Raw genomic sequence first — 18269 nt, 5'->3', positions numbered from 1 at the left:
GTCTCATAGGAAGAGCCAAGAACTTGGAAAGAAGCTTTGAAAGATAACTCTTGGGTTGAAGCAATGCAGGAAGAACTGCAACAATTCCAGAAGCTTGGTGTCTGGAAACTCGTAGAGAAACCTGCTGGTTACAAGAAGATCGGTACCCATTGGGTGTTCAAATGCAAAAAGGATGACCGTGGTGTAGTTATCCGAAACAAAGCAAGATTAGTCGTTCAAGGTTTTCGTCAGATAGAAGGGATCGACTACAACGAAGTGTATGCACCTGTTGCACGTCTTGAAGTAATTCGGATCTTTCTAGCCTATGCGTCCTTCAAAGGATTCAAGGTTTATCAGATGGACGTCAAAAGTGCATTCTTACATGGTGTGGTGGAAGAAGAGGTGTACGTCGAACAGCCTTCAGGTTTTGAAGATCCTATCCATCCAGATCGGGTTTGGTTGCTCAACAAAGCTCTCTATGGTCTACATCAAGCACCGCGAGCTTGGTATGCAACCTTATCTAATTATCTGCTGGAGAATGGATTTCGCAGAGGTCTTATCGATTGTACTCTTTTCATCAAAGAACAAGATGGAGATCTTCTATTGGTACAGGTATACGTTGATGATATTATTTTTGGTTCTACTAATGATGTTTTGTGTAGGAATTTCGAGCGTATTATGCAGTATAAATTCGAGATGAGTGCTATGGGGGAAATGACTTTCTTCTTGGGCCTACAAGTGCAACAAACTGAGTCTGGGATATTCATCCATCAGACTAAATATGTTGGTGACATCTTGAGCCGGTTCCAGATGTCTGATGCAACGCCCATCGGTACCCCATTGCAGCAAAATCACGGAATTAATCCAGACTTGAAGGGTGAAGCTGTTAGTCCCTCATACTACCGCGCGATGATCGGATCTCTTATGTACCTCACAGCATCAAGACCAGATATAATGTATCCAACGTGCCTGCTTGCCAGATATCAAGTCTACCCAAAGGCCTCACATCTTGCAGCTGTCAAAAGGATTTTTCGTTATTTGAAGGGTTGCCCTGAAACCGGTCTATGGTACCCTAGGGATAATAACTTTGATTTGATCGCTTTCAGTGATTCTGATTTTGGCGGATGCAAAATCAACGGCAAATCCACAACGGCTGGATTTCAGTTTTTGGGAAATCGCCTAGTCACATGGCAGTGCAAGAAGCAGACTTGTGTCGCTACTTCAACATGCGAAGCTGAATACATTGCTGCCTCAAGTTGTTGTTCCCAAGTCCTGTGGATCCAACAACAATTGCGCGACTACGATTTTGAATTCCTAACTACTCCTATTTACGTTGATAATTCTGCTGCCTTACAGATCACTAGAAATCCTGTGCAGCATTCAAAGACCAAACACATCGAAATCAAATATCACTTCATACGTGATTGCTTTGATAAAAGGCTAATCGATGTTGTTAAGGTCCACACCGATGACCAACGTGCCGACCTTTTTACCAAAGCATTTGACAAATCAAGATTTGACTTTTTATTATTGGTAAACGACATTAAGGTCAAGCAAGAGTAAAACCAACATCAGAAAATCATTTTTGTATATATCTTTGTGTCTTTTAAATTTATCTTAGTTTGTTGATTTTAGGGGGAGTAAATCCAAAATTTGAAAATCCAAAAACATCGAAAAATTTCCAAAACACAAAAACAATAGAAAAACAAAAATGAGTTTCCTGGCGAGCAAAAGAGAAAATGATAGTACACCAGTGGTCTATCCAAACCTTTTTAAACCTAAACTGAAAAACGATAAGCAGCTCTATATAAGATATATCGGTAGGCTCACAATCATTTTAAAGTGTGCAGGGTGATATAAATCTTAATCGACTGAAGACCAGGTGGGAACCATTCATTGGCATATGGTCTTAGTACCGAAATTTCGTTTGAGAGATTTCCGAGGTTCTGAGATATTCGGTCTTTATGCTGCTTATCATCTGGGTATCATGGTTGTATCTTTTACCGAAAAATAACGGGGACGCAAGTCTAGATCTTCCATGATACCATACATACGTGTACATATTGCATTCGACCTCAATAAGTGATAAACAATCACATGTCCCTCAAAATAAGTGATAAAATATCACATTTATCCGGGAGTCAAGTTCGTCTCTCTGCTGTACGAAAGTACTGACCTGTTCACGGACTTGCTCCTGTGCCCTCATGCATCGAAAATCAAGTTCCTCATCAATAAGTGATTCTATCACAAAGGGCTTGTTTTCAAATCAAAATGAATGAGTTTCTCACATCATATACGGTCAAACAGATGATAATCGGTATACTCACCGGTAAGATGAACCCTCGTGCATACCTTGATACGGGAATGTGTCGTGATGTGGATGAACACCGGTCGGTAAGTATAAATCATACCTTAACGTATCCCCTCGCCATGATTACATTTGATAAGTTGAGCTTATGTGGACAACAATACCGATAATCGTTATAGGATGCTTATCTTAATGTTAACTAATTAAACAACAAGAGCGTTTTGGCATGACCTTACACTGATATGATTCTCTTACCCTCGAAACTCACAAAAAGAATGTCTGTAAATATTTATTTAATGCTTTCAGTTTCTGCATCTCTGTATATATTTATTTACTGCTTTCTGTCTTTACATTTGAAATATTCAAAAAATCCAAAAAGATTTTATTTCTATCTTACTTTTGATTGTACGATGTTGGATCTCGAGTCTTCGTTGCCTGAAACCTGATTGAAAACCAAAGTGACTAAATCTTCATAAACGGTCAAAATTTGCAAGTTTTGAAAGTTAAAAACTAAAATTGACAAATTTGTTAAACTTTCAAACTGTCGGACGGTAGTTGATTGAGATATGGTCATACGTGTGTTGTTTGTTATGTTAACTATATTCCAAGCAGTTGTTCTCATTACGCGTTTAGATTTCTTGCATGTGCAGATGCTAAAGGCAAGGAAAACATGGTCGATGACAAGCTTCGGAATGAAGACACGACGTGAAGGCACTCAAAAGATAAAGATGATCGAGTTGCTGCCGACCATCATCAACACCACAAGGATCTCAAGTACTGAAGATCAAGTCATTCACGAGCATAACTCAAGGGGGAGCTTATGTTAAGGGGGAGTTTGTCAACACACTTCCTACATGAAAAGGGGAGTTTGTTGATACACTTTCTGCTTTCAACACGTGAAGACTTTGAAGATCCTCCGACATAGAAGACATGGAAGACGGATCTCACGAGTAGCGTCCAAGGGGGAGTTTGTTGATACATATTTGTGGACGCGACTCGGCTCGATATAATTCGGATTGAGCCACGACATTCCTCCGTCGTGTGCCAACATCAAATATGGGCCGAAACACAAGAGGACATTGAAGTAGTCCTGGGATGAAATCAAGATCGACGAAACAAGATACTGGGCCTTCACTGTTTGGGCCTAAGCCCAACTCGACGAAACACAAAGGGGTCAACGAAACAGACCTGTTTCGTCGACAGTGATCCTGTTTCGCCGCCCATTCCTTCGTTTCGTCGCTGGTCATTTGATTCGTCGAGAGCCAATTCCATGTCGTCGATGCTGATGTGTTCAGTGACTATATATAGACTGAAGACAGATAGAATACATAGAACGCACACACGAGATAACTAGAGAGAGTTTACAGAGCATATTTGTAAACACATTGTAACTGTTTTTCAAGCATTAATACAAGGGTGTTAATCATTGAATCTTCGTGTCTTGTATCTCGTGTTTATCATTGTTGTGTTCGATCTCGGTTTGCTATCTCGGTTGGATTCCGCACAACCGGGTTGGTTTGTACACAAGGATTAGGCGACTAGATCCTCCCCTAGCCGGACCTTCAATATTACTTGCACACTTTGCTTCGTTAAAATGAATAATATTAACTAAAGTTTTGTGTTTTTGTCAAATTTTGAATTTTGTTTATTGATAGTTTATATACAAACAGAAGACATACAAAGTTCTCTTCGGAGCATAGTTATTGTTTGTAACTATAGCAGGCTTAATTGATTTAAAAGAACCTTTGTGTTGTGAATAGATGTTAACACAACTGATGTGATTAGACATTGAACAACTGGATTTCTTGGTATTAAAGGAAGGATTACAAATTGAAGTTCTATAAATCAATACTCCGAACAAAACAATAAGAATTTCAGAAGATTGATGAGCGCCAACGCTGTGACGGTGTAGAAATTGAAGTTCTATGAATCAAATTGAACCAGATGTAATGGTGTAGATTAGGGTTTTACGGTGGCGGAGATGAGTAGACAATGGTGGTGGCGGCAGAATGAGGTGGTGGTGGCAAGATGTGGTGGTTAGGGTGTTAGGGTTAGGATATTGGGGAAGATGAAGTGTATATGCAATGTTTTTTGTTTTATTTATTAAACATTTAGACAAAAACATGAATTGACCAAAATACCCTTAAGTGAATAAACTTAACTGAAATTTTTAATCTCGTTAGTACTAAAGGATGTAGAGTGCAACGGGTTTTGCAAATAAAGGATTGTGATTGTAATTATTGAAGTTAAAGGCTATCCGTTGCAATCCGGTACAAACATAAAGGACAAAAAATGTAATTTACCCTAAATCAAAAGCATCAAAAAGAAAACAAAGAAAGATCCCAAAGAAGGCGGTTTCTTGTGTTTGTACGCGTGATATAAAACCGAGGTTAGAAAACAACACAAATCAAACTTTTACATGGTTTGATCAAAATATGATCTAGTTAACCTTGTTTGATCAAAACATAACACATTTAACATTTCCATGAAAAAAAACATACATATACACACAGGGAATAAAAGAGTTGAATGAATGGCTATTAACCCACAGACTGTGAAAGCAAAAGGCTGCAAAAAAAACTTAACATATGAAAATGAAGTAATTAAAATAGTACAAAATACAAGTAGGTCAAAGAAAACACAGAGGGGACACATGAGTTGTGGTCAGTCAGCGAGGAGTCAATCATCAAGCAATGGATTGCAAAATCATTGATTGTTTTCCATCCTCCATCGATTTACTCACACACACTCTGTTGTATTTCAACACACAATTCAAGAAATAATGCTCTGCCGACAATGACATGACCAGAATACAAACTGTTATGCACACATGACCATACATCACATGCATGACATGCATGCATGTGTCCATGTTTGTGTATATATGTTCATGTCAAAACTTACAAGAGAGAAGTTTCGGGCAGACAAAATTACAACAACATCAACTTATTTTATTCCCAAAATGGGGGTGGGATTTTAGAGTTTTATAGAAAAATTTTTGGTCAAATGAATCATTGAAATATTTGGTCAGAATTTTAACTTATAAATTCTAAATTGTTCAGAAAGGGTTTTAGTAATTTCTACAAACCTAATCAAAGGGATTGATTTATTTTACTTGCGTATTTTTCAAGGGACTAACATGTAAATGGAAATATTTTTCAAGGAACTAACATTTATTTGTAAAGTGTCACTGAGGTTAATATGTTTTACTTACAAAACACATGTTTGATAAAAAAAAAATGTTTTATAAAACTAGCTTGAGGTAAAGTCGGAGGTAGAGCTGGATGCTAGAACTTTTAATTTTTATTGTGGTGTTTGACAAACAAAATGTAAAACAATATAAGAATAACAAAACAAATGGAAACATAACTACTCAAAAGGTACTCGGGTAACGGGCTTATTAAAGGATCTATTTCTTCTCAAATGCTACATAAGGTAATTTCCTTTTGCAAGCTTATTTTTCCAAGTTAAAAAAAATTATGCTAATGTTGTATATCATCGTTATGTTAATTTATAATGCTTATGATAAGAGCAATATCAACACAGCGGTTAGAGCATGAACCTTTTTTTTTTTTTTTTTTTCATTTTTAACGCTATATGTTATGGTTATGAGATGGACAAGGAGATGGTGTCACATCATCACGGGATGAAGGGGAACACCATGGCCCCCTCTCTCGTACTGTCAAAACTTGGGAGGGATATCACCTCTACCCCGTCCATCATTTCATCAACTTTCACACACTCTCTCTTCTTTCTTTAGTCTCTCTATTTAAATAATAAAATAAATATACAAAAAGGGGGTTAGGAGATGAATATAACATAGGTTGAGGGTTGGAGGTGGGTGATAGAGGGGATGGAGGAGGATGGTGATGTGACATTATGGAGACAATGAATGATGAAGGAGAAGAGGATGGGTATAACACACAGTCTAAACGGTAAATGCTATGAACTATGCTCACCTTTTAATTTATGAGAACGTTTCTCAAATTGATATTTGGTGGTGAATACTATAGGGATACTGTTGCAACAGGAAGTTCACACATTCGTGAAGGCTAGCTCATCGAGGACCTTTGAATTAGTAGTGGAGCTAAGGGGGATTGTGTACAACAACGTTACTATGGAGGATTTGAGTACTTAGGAGCCCAAGAGGAAATGATTTTGTTTTGCTTGAAAATGTAGAAGGGATAACTCGAGACAGAGGGACAAAATGTCCAAAGTGGAAGATGTTAGTGGTTGTAACAAATGTAACAATTATGGAAGAAAACACCTTGGAGATTGCAGATTGGTTTCAAACCTTTGTTATCGGTGTGAAAAAACCAGAAAATTCATTGCGACTTCATAATTGTTAGTGATAGACTCAAAAATTCATATGTTTTTACCTCATTTATCCCACTATTTCACCTAGTTTTACTTTTATAATTTGCTAGCTTTGGGTACTTTGTTGATCTTTTAGTTTAGTTGCAGGTTTGGTACTTAAATGGGAAATTTGGGAAGAAACCAGGAATGGTTTAGATTTGGGCTTGAAGATGGAATAAAGAGCAAAGACTTCTACTAAAGGCGATTCCAAGCGGGCCATTTGGAACCAAGGTAGCTACATGCTGATAGTATCAACAACCGCTTTCATTTTGGGTTCATCAGCTTCAACCAGATCACTTAGAGCATTAAGTTGTTCATTCGTGCCGTAGCTAGCTCGCACGGATTACGATGAACCAGATGGCATGCACTTTTGCAGACCCTACTCCAAGCAGACTAATTGGAATAAGCATGGTCCGCTTGCACCCCATCACTCCACGTACTGACTTAGCTTTCATGAGTTCCAAGCGGATCGCTTGAAGTTCCAAACAGTCCACTTGCACTGTATCTATATAACCCATTTTCTCATTTTTGGGGAGTTCATGAGGACACACTACCGAAACGTTGTTGGATTGACAGGAAACTACTCAGGATAACTTTGGGAGTACGGGTGAAGACCTATGGTTGATCGTTTGGTTCTAGTTATTGTATTAACTAATTTTAAATAAGTTTTCAGATTCAAAAAACTTATATTGATTATGGTTATGTTGAGATCATATCTTTGTACATGTTTTATGATGATGTTAGGCTAGTTTTTATCTGATTGTGTAATAAATAGGATGATTTTGTGATATTTGTTGAATGTTCATGGGGGTTGGATCTTGAATAGTTGTTTATGTTAATATTGGAACTTTAATGGTTTCTGTTGTGTTTTAACACTTGGAGGATGTCTAGAATGTGTTTACAGATATACATGTTATCTCGGTTTTTTGACTTTGTGTCTTAAACTTGAAATTGCATGAGTTTATGGTTGGCTTTGTGTTGATTATTGATTACATTGACTTTATGACCTTAGATCTATCACTTGCATGTTTAGATTTCAGTCTCAGTTATCACTAACCTTGAGACTGAAAGTGGAGATGTTGTGGGTTGGTTAGGTTTCCCGGACATAGGTTGGAACTTGTATGACAGTGAGATTCTTACCTATTATCCGTTTTTACCGCTTCCCCAAACGTTTTCCATTTAGTTTTGATTCGCCCTTTGATATCGTTAGTGTTTCGTGAGATCGAGAGTAGATTGAATCATCACCCTATGGGCTTCACACGATTGTTGGGATAACTTTGTCGTTCATTCGAGATCGAGAGAAGACTTTGGACACCTTGGCGATTCTCGATCCAGCCGCATATTCAGATGCTGGTTTTTTTATCTGAGTTCCATTTCCCATAGCATTCAACATTATCTTTAGGATTCCCTGAGTAGACAGACATTCCTACCATACCAGATATCCTGTTTGTATGTCGAGCTCTTAGCCTTCTCTTTCCTACTTCTTTTCTCTTATTCTGTCATCTATTTACCGCTTTTATTTTGTTGTTAGCTGACATCATGCTTTTATATGCAGACTAGGATTTGACAGAGGTTTAGTATCAAGGGCTACATATCGGTGTCCTTGGATTGATACTCGGTCTTACCCACTATACTACTTCACGATCAGTATACTTGTCGTGATTTTGTGGTTAGTATGTGATTCATTTTAGAACTCGATTGTGTGATATTTATATTTTCTATACATGTTAGCACATATCAAAGGGTTGCTGTAAATGTAAAGGAAATAAAGGTTGAATGTAAAGTTCTTCAAATGTGCATTTTGGCTATGAGAAGTTCAGTTCCATGGTTATCTAGTAAATGTAGACGAAATCATGGTGGATACCATAAAGATCCAAACACTTTTGCGATGGAGTCTTCTAAAGGTGCCAACAGAGATTTGGAGTTTCCTGAAATTAGCGAGATATTATCAAAGGTTTTTTTAAGACTTTTAAAATAGCTTCTTCTTTGACAAAGTTAACAAGGAAGGAATATAACCATTTAAGAAAAAAACGGTTAACTCGGGCTTCAATATCGATATTACCTGATGGTAATGAAGACTTTGTGGTGTATTTCGATGAATCATATTAAGGTCTAAGTTGTGAACTTATGCAATACAGTAAGGTGATAGCTTATGCTTCAAGCTAACTGAACCTGCATGAATCCAGTTACCCAACACACGATTTGGAACTAACCATTGTTGTATTTGTGTTAATGATATGGATACATTACCTTTATTGGGTTAAATGTATTATTGAAAAATACAACAAGCTTAAACTTCTTCGAAAAGAAAGATCTCGATATGAGACAGAGGATTTTTTTTGGAACTGATCAAAGACTATGATTGTGAGATATTGTAACACCCTAGAAAAGCTAATGTAGTTGCCGATACATTAAGTCGCAAGGAGAGGCAAACTCTTATCCGGGTAAAGTCCTAAAAGCTAGTGATGACCCAAGATTTCATGACACAAATTAAAGAAGCTTAAGAGAAGGCATTAAAGGATGAGTATGCAAAGAGAGAAAGAACAGTGGGTCACTTGATTATATTGACGGACAACACTTGTGGTGTTAGGACCAGAAACGACCGGATGTGGATACCCATGTATGGCGAGCTCAGGATAAAAGTTCTCAATGAAGCACACATGTAATGATACCGATACCGACTACCGAAAAATTTACACGGACCATTGTGACACCCTAGGCAAATCCCATGTCGACCGTGACCAGGAGAGATTTTTTGTTCATAAGACATTGCTGATAAGGCTGTCCAAAAAGCTCGCGGCTCGGAGCTCGCTCGGAAAAAGCTCGCTCGATATGGCTCGGTTTGAAAGTGAGCCGGCTCGACTCGGTTAGAAAGTGAGCCTAGCTCGGCTCGGCTCGTGACGAGCCAAATTGGCTCGGTTTGGCTCACATGGTAGCTTGGCTCGGCTTAGCTCGAATTGTTTTACTTATAATATATTTTATTTTTCTATACATGTAATATATTACAAAAAAGTGATTATTATTTACATGTATTTAGGCTTTTAGTTTGATATCTATGACATATTTAAAGGTTGATTGTCGTGCTAATAAACAAATATTGTATTTACTTGAAATATAAAACTTATATTGCATTATTGAACGTGATTTTGGCTTGTAATGTATTAGGCTGAACTTATTTTGAATATGTTCTTTTGAAGTATTGAATAATATTTTAAAATACTGAATTTTGAGAGTTGTGTATTAATTTTTATTTTTAAAGTCGAGCCAAACCAAGCCGAACCAAGCCAGCTCGGTTTAAAACCAAGCTGAGCCCGAGCTTAGATTTTCAGCTCGGTTTCAAATCCGAGCCGAGCCAGCTCGGTTTATAATCGAGCCGAGCTCGAGCTTACCCTAACTCGGCTCGGTTCGGCTCATGAACAACCCTAATTCCTGACCTCTTAAATCACCAACGCGTTTTGGGCTTAATGCTAGTGGATGAGAGGAGAACTCCAAAGTTAAGCGTGCTCATGTGTGAGTAGTACTAGGATGGGTGACCTCTTGGGAAGTCTCCACTTGGGCAACCAAAAACAAAGCCGTGAGTTCCTGGATATGCAACTCATCGGGGGCAAAGCGGGCAATATTGGTGGTGCGAGGGCCCAAGATGTTACAAATGGTATCAGAGCCACTCCTGAGCCGTTCGGGATGGTGGGGCAAACCTCATCGAGGATGATGAGTCCCTAAGGGGGAGGGGGTGAATGTAATGATACCGATACTGACTACCGAAAGATTTACATGGACCATTATGACAACCTAGGTAAATCCCACATCAACCGTGGCCAGGAGAGATTCTTGGTTCATAAGACATTCCTCGCCTCTTAAATCACCAACGCGTTTTGGGTTTAATGCTAGTGGATGAGAGGAGAACTCCACAGTTAAGCGTGCTCAGGTGGGAGTAGTACTAGGATGGGTGACCTCCTAGGAAGTCTCCACTGGGGCAACCAAAAACAAAGCTGTGAGTTCCTGGATGGGCAACCCATCGAGGGCAAAGAGAATAATATTGGTGGTGCGATGGGCCGGGATGTTACAACACAAGTATCAATATACTATTCATTCAGGAGCCACAAAGATGTACCAAGAGCTTAAATACAATGGATTCTTCACGGGTTTTTTTTGCATGGTAGAGCTTGGCTCGATCATTTGCGCGCATTACTAAATGTGTTTTCGAGTCATAGGATGTCATTTTGAGGCTGAAAGCTCTGGTTTTGTTTAAACTCAGTTTTCAAAGGTTAGGCTTTTCATTAAGGCTTGAGTTTATGTGAACCTTTATGCATGAGATCTTGATAGATGACCATTCCGAGGTATTTGGGTACATAAAGTTCATATCTTGATATACATTTAGATCTTCAACGTCTAGGGTTTCTTGGGGAATAAAATGTGCTTTTCGCATGACTTTTCATGTGTTACTTGATGTGAAAACTTTATCTTTCGCATTGTTTTAGTTTCCGCATACATATAGCTTTTCGCATAGTAATTTCTGCAAGATATGAGTTTTCACACGAAAGGTAAATTTCGCTTGTATAGATTTCACGTAGATTAGTTGTTTTCGCATAATCCTAAGAAAAACACTACTTCTCGCTCAGCATGACTTTTCATGTGAAAGCTAGGTTTCACACCCGAGGATTTCACATGAACACCGAAGCGAAAAGCTGAATTTTCGCATACGTTTGTTGACCAAATTTAACTTAGGAGTCCTGGTGATGGGATTGTTCAGACTATACTGCATTAAAGCTTAGTATCACGCGAGTTTCTAGATCTCTTTTTAGAAAATTTTGGGGGATGTGCATATTTGGTAAAATAAAGTCTAATGATATTGAAATGAATGGTTTAATGAATAGTTTTGGCTTCTAGCCACAATGTTATTAGGAAATGTTTCAATTTATTGATGTAATGTTTATGAAAGGATAATTTAGTTGAAACGTAAAATGATATATACATACATTGAAAGGTAAGGATGTTGATAGATAAAGTTGATGAAATGATACATGTTATAGGGTACTTACCCTAGGGGCTACAAGTCTTGTCACATGATCCATGGTCACGAACCTAGCGTGTGAGGGGTCAATTATAGGCAGATGTCTCTAGGGTTGCAGTTATAGGCAGTTATGTTCGGGCTACAGTTATATGCATATACCTTTGGGGCTGCTATTACAAGGTAGTGACCTCCGGGGCTACTAATAGTTATACAAAACTATGAGATGGGTGATGTGATCACTTACCGGTAAATGTCACCTTAATGCTAGATTTAAAGGTTAAAGATAAAGTATGTTAAATACTTAAATGTATTGAGCTGTTTAATTAACGAGAACTCACTCAGAATACTTGACTTTTGGAATGAACATCTGGTTAGTGTTTAGGATGCTTGAGAGTTCCCGTGGTTAGAAGTGGCATTGAAGTGAAGGCTACCATACAAGAGACCGTCATCCCGATAATCTATATTGTGTTTTTTGTTTAGAGATTTTTTTTTATGTTTTGTATTTGACATTGGGTGATGTTTTGAATGTTTTACACTGCGTATGTAATGAAATTTCCAATAGCAATATGTAAATCCAACGTATAATACCCCCATATTTGAGGCGTTTCACGTGGCTTGCTTTTAGGTTTAGGTTTTATGTTGGTTTTGTCTTAATGTACTCTGTGTTTTGTCCTGTGTTCTTTCTTTTGTTTGTGTATTGGTTTGCAGCCCAGCTTTCGCTTGCCTTTTCCTTTTTAATACATTGGCAAGTCTTAACTAAAAAAAACCCGGCTATAAGGCTATTAAAGTTTCTCATTATAAATATATAAATTTTTTAGGCTGAGAAAAACTGACATATTATAGCAATAGGTTTATGTAGATTCATTGTTATGCATTTATTTGAGGTATGCCCATTAGTGAATTATTTACTCTTTGTCACGTCTTGACGCTCTAAATGTGATTTAACTTTATTTATAAATGGTCCAACTTAGTTCACAAAGGATACTTACTCTGAGTTTTGTTTGTGTTCTTTCCTTTGTTTTTGTATCGTTTTAGTCTAACTTTTGCTGGCGTTTTCTTATTAATTTTTAGGAACATTGGATTTTAATAATCTCAACTATTCGCCGTTGGCAGCCAACAGTCCCAACTTTAAAAATAACCACTGGCAGTCCTAACTTTTAACATATTAGCCTCCAATGGACCCTGACTAACAGAACTCTAGCGCCGTTAGTCTCCGTTCGCCGAAAAAACGTTTTCTAAACTCATCTTTGACCGGAAAACTCAACATTTTTGTCTCGAACCTCTTTGTAACCTTATTATGGACCTTTGGGAACCTTTTTCTAGTAAAAGCCCCAATTATTAAAGTCTTCAGAAAACTCCTTTTTCTCCGGAAAACTCAACTTTTTGGCCGGGAAACTCAACATTTTCATCACAAACCTCTTTGTAACCTTAGATCGGACCTTTAGAAAACTTTTTCTGGACATAAACGGTTTTCCGGCGACCGGAGACTAACGGCGTTAGGGTTCTGTTAGTTAGGGTTCATTGATGGCCATATGTCAATAGTTAGGACTGCGAGTGATTATTTTTGAAGTTGGGACTGTTGGCGGCCAACGACGAATACTTGGGATTATTAAAATTCAATATTCCTAATTTTTAATGAGAAAGCTTACTTCTATCTTACATTACATCAGCGTTTTCTTTTTAATACATTGGCCATTCACAAAAAAACGGCTATTAAAGTTTATAGTTTCTTATTTTAACCAGATGGAACATATATATATATATATAGGGAGCCGCTAAAATGAAAACCACCTCCAGTTGTAAGAACCGCGATAACCACTTTCAACCAATCAGATTTTGACAACCCAAAGGGTATTATGGTCATTTACTTTATATATCACTTTCAATTTGTCAGTTGTCTACTGTCTCTTTAATATGGTCATTTATCACACTCTCTCTCTCTCTTCATCTTCCATTTTTAATACTCTTTCTTCATCTCTGAGATCTTCAGAGATCTTCATCTTCATAAGTCTTCACTTTATGAAATCTCTCTTCATTTCTCACCACCGGCACCACACCCACACACTCCGTTTGTCTCCGACCCCCGTTGTTTCTCCGGCAGAAGCGTCCCCCTCCACCGATTACCAACAACCACCACAGTCGAGCACCCTCAACGATGGCAGTTACCTTGCTCAGATCTGATAAAACCTTGGGGCTCTCTCTATCATCGTTTCACCGTCAAACTTTTGGGGGGTTTTGCTCAGATCTGATAAAACCTTGGTCGCCGTCGCCGCCGTCTCATCCGCCACCGTCGCCGTTTCCTCCGCCACCGTTCAGCACCATCTCTCTGGTCACTCTTTTGCGGCCTTGCTGGGATTTTTTGGTATGTTGGGGGTTGATTGGGTTTGGGGTTTCTTTGATTCTGATTATGTTGGTTTGGTATGCTTTGATTCTTTAATTCTGATTATGTTGGTTTTGGGATTCTTTATTTGTGTTTTTTGATGGTGGTGCTACTGTGATACTGACGATTGGTGGGAGGTTGGTCGGCGGCGGAAGACGGTGGTGGGAGGTGGTTGGTCGGGGGTGGTGGCGGCGAATGATGGTGGTGCGACTGTGATACTGACGATTGGTGTTCTTGAATTTTGGGTTTTTGTGATTCTTGATTGGGGTTCTTTGATTGTGGTGGGAGGTGGTTGGTGTTCTTGGTTGGGGTTCTTTGATTCCAAAAGTTTGGGTTTTTTCTGCTTGAAGTTTGGTGGGTTTTGATTATTTTGGTGGGTTTGTAAAAAATAGTGGTTGAAGTGGATTTTAATCTGTTGAGGGTTTTGATTTGTGATCTTTGAATCTGTGGGTTTTAATACGATCGATTGGGTGGCGATGATGAAAAAAAAAGAAAAAAAAACGTAGATTTTGATGACGATGGCGCGGCAAGCACGGCGGAGGGTAGGTTTTTTGAACCTGCAACCCCACTTTTGCAGCCTCTTGATTATCGGATAATATGAGCCAAACCCCATTTTTTTTCGAGATTGACTTTCTTTTGATGTCGTTGCTTTTTCAATTTTCCCACCTAGTCGATGATGATAACGATATATCTGAGACATTTCCCGAGTTTGCGATTTCTGTGTGCGTTCGTTTTTGCGTAAAAAAGTTTTTGTAAAAAAAAAGTTAAACCGTTAAACTTTTTAACGTAAAAAGTTTTGCGTAAAACGTAAAAAGTTTTACGTAAAACATAAAACGTAAAAAGTTTTACGTAAAACGTAAAACGTAAAAAGTTTAACGTAAAACGTAAAACTTTTACGTAAAACGTAAAACGTAAAAAGTGTACAAAAGGGGCACGTCAAAAAAAGTGAAAAAAAAACGGCGCGTTTAAAACGGCGTGTAAAAAATGGTGCGTTAAAAAACGTGGAGAAACGGCGCGTTTTAAAAAAACGACGCTTGAAAAAACGGCGCGTAAAAACGCGTAAAAGAACGGCGCGTTAAAAAACTTCGGAAAAACGGCGTGTTAAAAAACTTCAGAAAAACGGCGCGTTAAAAAAACGCAGATTTAGAAAAAACGACGTCTTAAAAAAACGGCGCGTCAAAAAACGGCGCGTTAAAAAACGGCGCGTCAAAAAAACGTAAAACGTAAAAAGTTTAACGTAAAACTTAAATTGTAAAAAGTATAAAAATCTTTTAAAAAAATCTGAATTTAAAAATATTTTTAATAAAGAAATTATGTTTAAAAAATAAAAGTAATAAAAAGTAATTAATGAATAGGACAAAAAGGCAATTAAATATAATATATATAAAAAGACAAAAAAAAGTTATTTTACTTAAATACCCTTTTCAATTAAAATATTAAAGACATAATAAGACAAAAACTACTTTATATTATTTTTAAATACTTTTAATCTCATCCATCCATCATCTTAATCTAATAGCTAGAAAGTGGTTCGCGCAGTTCTTACAACTGGAGGTGGTTTTCATTTTAGCGGTCCCCTATATATATATATATATATATATATAGGGTCAGGATCATTTGAGAACCATAAATATTTACAGAACTCGCAGAACTCCTAATAAACAATCTTTTTATTTATATATTTTTATGTTTAGGATAATTTTATCATTTATTATGTGTATTTTTACGATTACATACATGTTAAGAGTAATTTTATCATTTTTTATATGTAATTTTATAATTACACATATGTAAACTAGTTTTTTTACATATATGTAATTAGTTATAACACATATATAATTTTGGCAATTAAAATTATGCAAACTACTTTTAACATGTATGTAATCAAAGAAATACATATAATAGATGATAAAAAGATCCTAAATAAAAAACTTATATATAAAATGATTGTTTATTAGAAGTTCTGAAAGTTCTCTAGTTATTTAGAGTTCTGAAATAAACTCAACCCTATATATATATATATATATATATATATATATATATATATATATATATATATATATATATATATATATATATATATGTGATGGTTCAAATGAAAACCACTTTTATTGTGAAAACTCGAAAACTAATTAAAAAAAGCCTAAAAAACACACCAAATTTTTTTTTCAATTTTTTTTTATAAAAGTCGCATGTTTTTATATATAAAAAAACTTTTTTTAAAAAAAAAAATTGTAGTACACATGTGTAATAATACACATGTGCACTACAAAAAAAAAAAATTCTTTTTTTTTTGAAATTTTTTTTTATATACATAAACCTGCGAAAATTGGTATGCCAAAAAAAATGGTATGTTTTTTTGGCTTTTTTAATTAGTTTTCGAGTTTTCACAATAACTAGTGGTTTTCATTTGCACCTTCCCCTATATATATATATATATAGAGTAAATTACAAGTTTTGTCCTTTATGTTTACATCAAATTTCAGGCGCTGTCCTTTAGCGCAAAAGTTGACAGGCGGTGTCCTTTACCTTTCAAAATCTTGCACGTTTTGTCCTTTAGGCCAAACCCAGTTATATTTTTTGGTTAAATCTAGTCATGTGCAAGGCACATGAGGGTACTATTGTAATTTCACCATTCAAGGCGCTATTGTGTAAGATAAAATTATATCAAGGGGCTATTATATAAAAATAAAACAAAATAATTTAAGATATTATTTTTATAACCATATATATATTTCTGAAATTAGGAACCACCTATCACCACCATCCTCCACCTCTACCACCACCACCCTTCACCGCCACCACTACCACCCTTCTTCATCTACAACCACCATCTCCAAATTAACTCACCAACCAAAATCCCCCAAAACTAATAATCCTCAAAACCCCAAAAATTAAAATGAATCATCACTGTAAATAGAATCGGTAATTCCAACATTTTAAAATGAATCATCATTGGCACAAATTATTAAAGCCCAAATTCACAAAAAACTTTTTACCTTCAATCATAGCATCGGTCACCATTAACAAGCCACCACCACCACCTGCAACCGCCGTTAAAACAACCTCGTTCAGCAGTTAGATCTTCAAGCTGTCTCAACTCATCCAGCGTGCCTGGGTACCGACTCCACTGGAACTTCATAACCGAAATTCCATTAGATACCTCTTTACCAGTTCTAATTCATAAAGTAGGGGAAACCTTGAGCATAGGTCATAAAAAATCCAACAATTCTTCCAGAATGTGATGACTTGACTACATCAGCCTGGAATTCCCCTGAAAAGGGAAAATAAATCAAACCCATTCTTCGCCATTTCTTGAGACACACTATAAACTTGCTTCCACATCCTGAATTCGGTATGTAACCATATTCTATTCGTTAGTGAGTGCAGTGGTTTTTAGAGAGAGAGAGAGAGTGCAGTGGTTTTTAGAGAGAGAGAGAGAGCTTGTGTTAGAGAGAGAAGAAAGAGGGAGAGAGTTAAGAGAGAGAGAGAGAGAGTATGCAGAGGCTTTTTATTTTAATATCTTTTCTATTTTTTTAAAATAGTCCCAATCCATATATTTCTTACACATTAGCCCTTTGAATGGTGAAATTACAATAGTACCCTCATGTGCCTTGCACATGACTAGATTTAACCAAAAAATATAACTGGGTTTGGCCTAAAGGACAAAACGTGCAAGATTTTGAAAGGTAAAGGACACCGTCTGTCAACTTTTGCGCTAAAGGACAGTGCCTGAAATTTGATGTAAACATAAAGGACAGAACTTGTAATTTACTCATATATATATATATATATTAAATGGCAAATGTTACTTTTTTACACCAAATAATTCTAAATTATTCGCCTTTGTCCCGATTTGAATCTAAAACTTCCTCTTTAAAAGATATATGCTTTAACCAAACAGACTACCCCACATTCGCAATTATATATTTTCCAACATGCAGAAACTAAGTATGTATAATAGTAATGGTTTTATGTCTCCTTTAGTGTTTGATTTACTTTTTCACTAGTTTCTCTTTTTTTTTGAACGAAAACTGTGAATTAACTTTATTTCTAAACGGTCCAGTTTTTTTTTTTTTTTTTTTTTTTTTTTTTTTTTTTTTTTTTTTTTTTTGGTTTTTCTCAAAAATTAATTCTTAGGAGTGACCACATGTATATCACATGTATATATGTATGTATGATTGCATCATGCATGTAATACATATATTTCTGAAAAAGATTGATAAGAAATGGCT

At 36.6% G+C, this 18269-nt stretch overlaps 1 long non-coding RNA gene across 1 annotated transcript; it reads left to right on the top strand.

The window, feature by feature from the left end:
• The first annotated feature begins 6024 nt into the window (after window positions 1-6024).
• LOC110863848 lies at window positions 6025-7431 on the top strand. The gene is made up of 3 exons (XR_002549413.2): window positions 6025-6222; window positions 6301-6631; window positions 6746-7431. It is a non-coding gene; the product is annotated as an uncharacterized LOC110863848 (long non-coding RNA).
• The last annotated feature ends 10838 nt before the right edge of the window (window positions 7432-18269 follow it).

This window comes from Helianthus annuus, chromosome 6, assembly GCF_002127325.2.
Source record: "Helianthus annuus cultivar XRQ/B chromosome 6, HanXRQr2.0-SUNRISE, whole genome shotgun sequence".
Taxonomy (NCBI): Eukaryota; Viridiplantae; Streptophyta; class Magnoliopsida; order Asterales; family Asteraceae; genus Helianthus; species Helianthus annuus.
The sequence above is the reverse complement of the archived record's forward strand: the minus strand, read 5'-3'. Positions and strand labels throughout refer to the sequence as shown.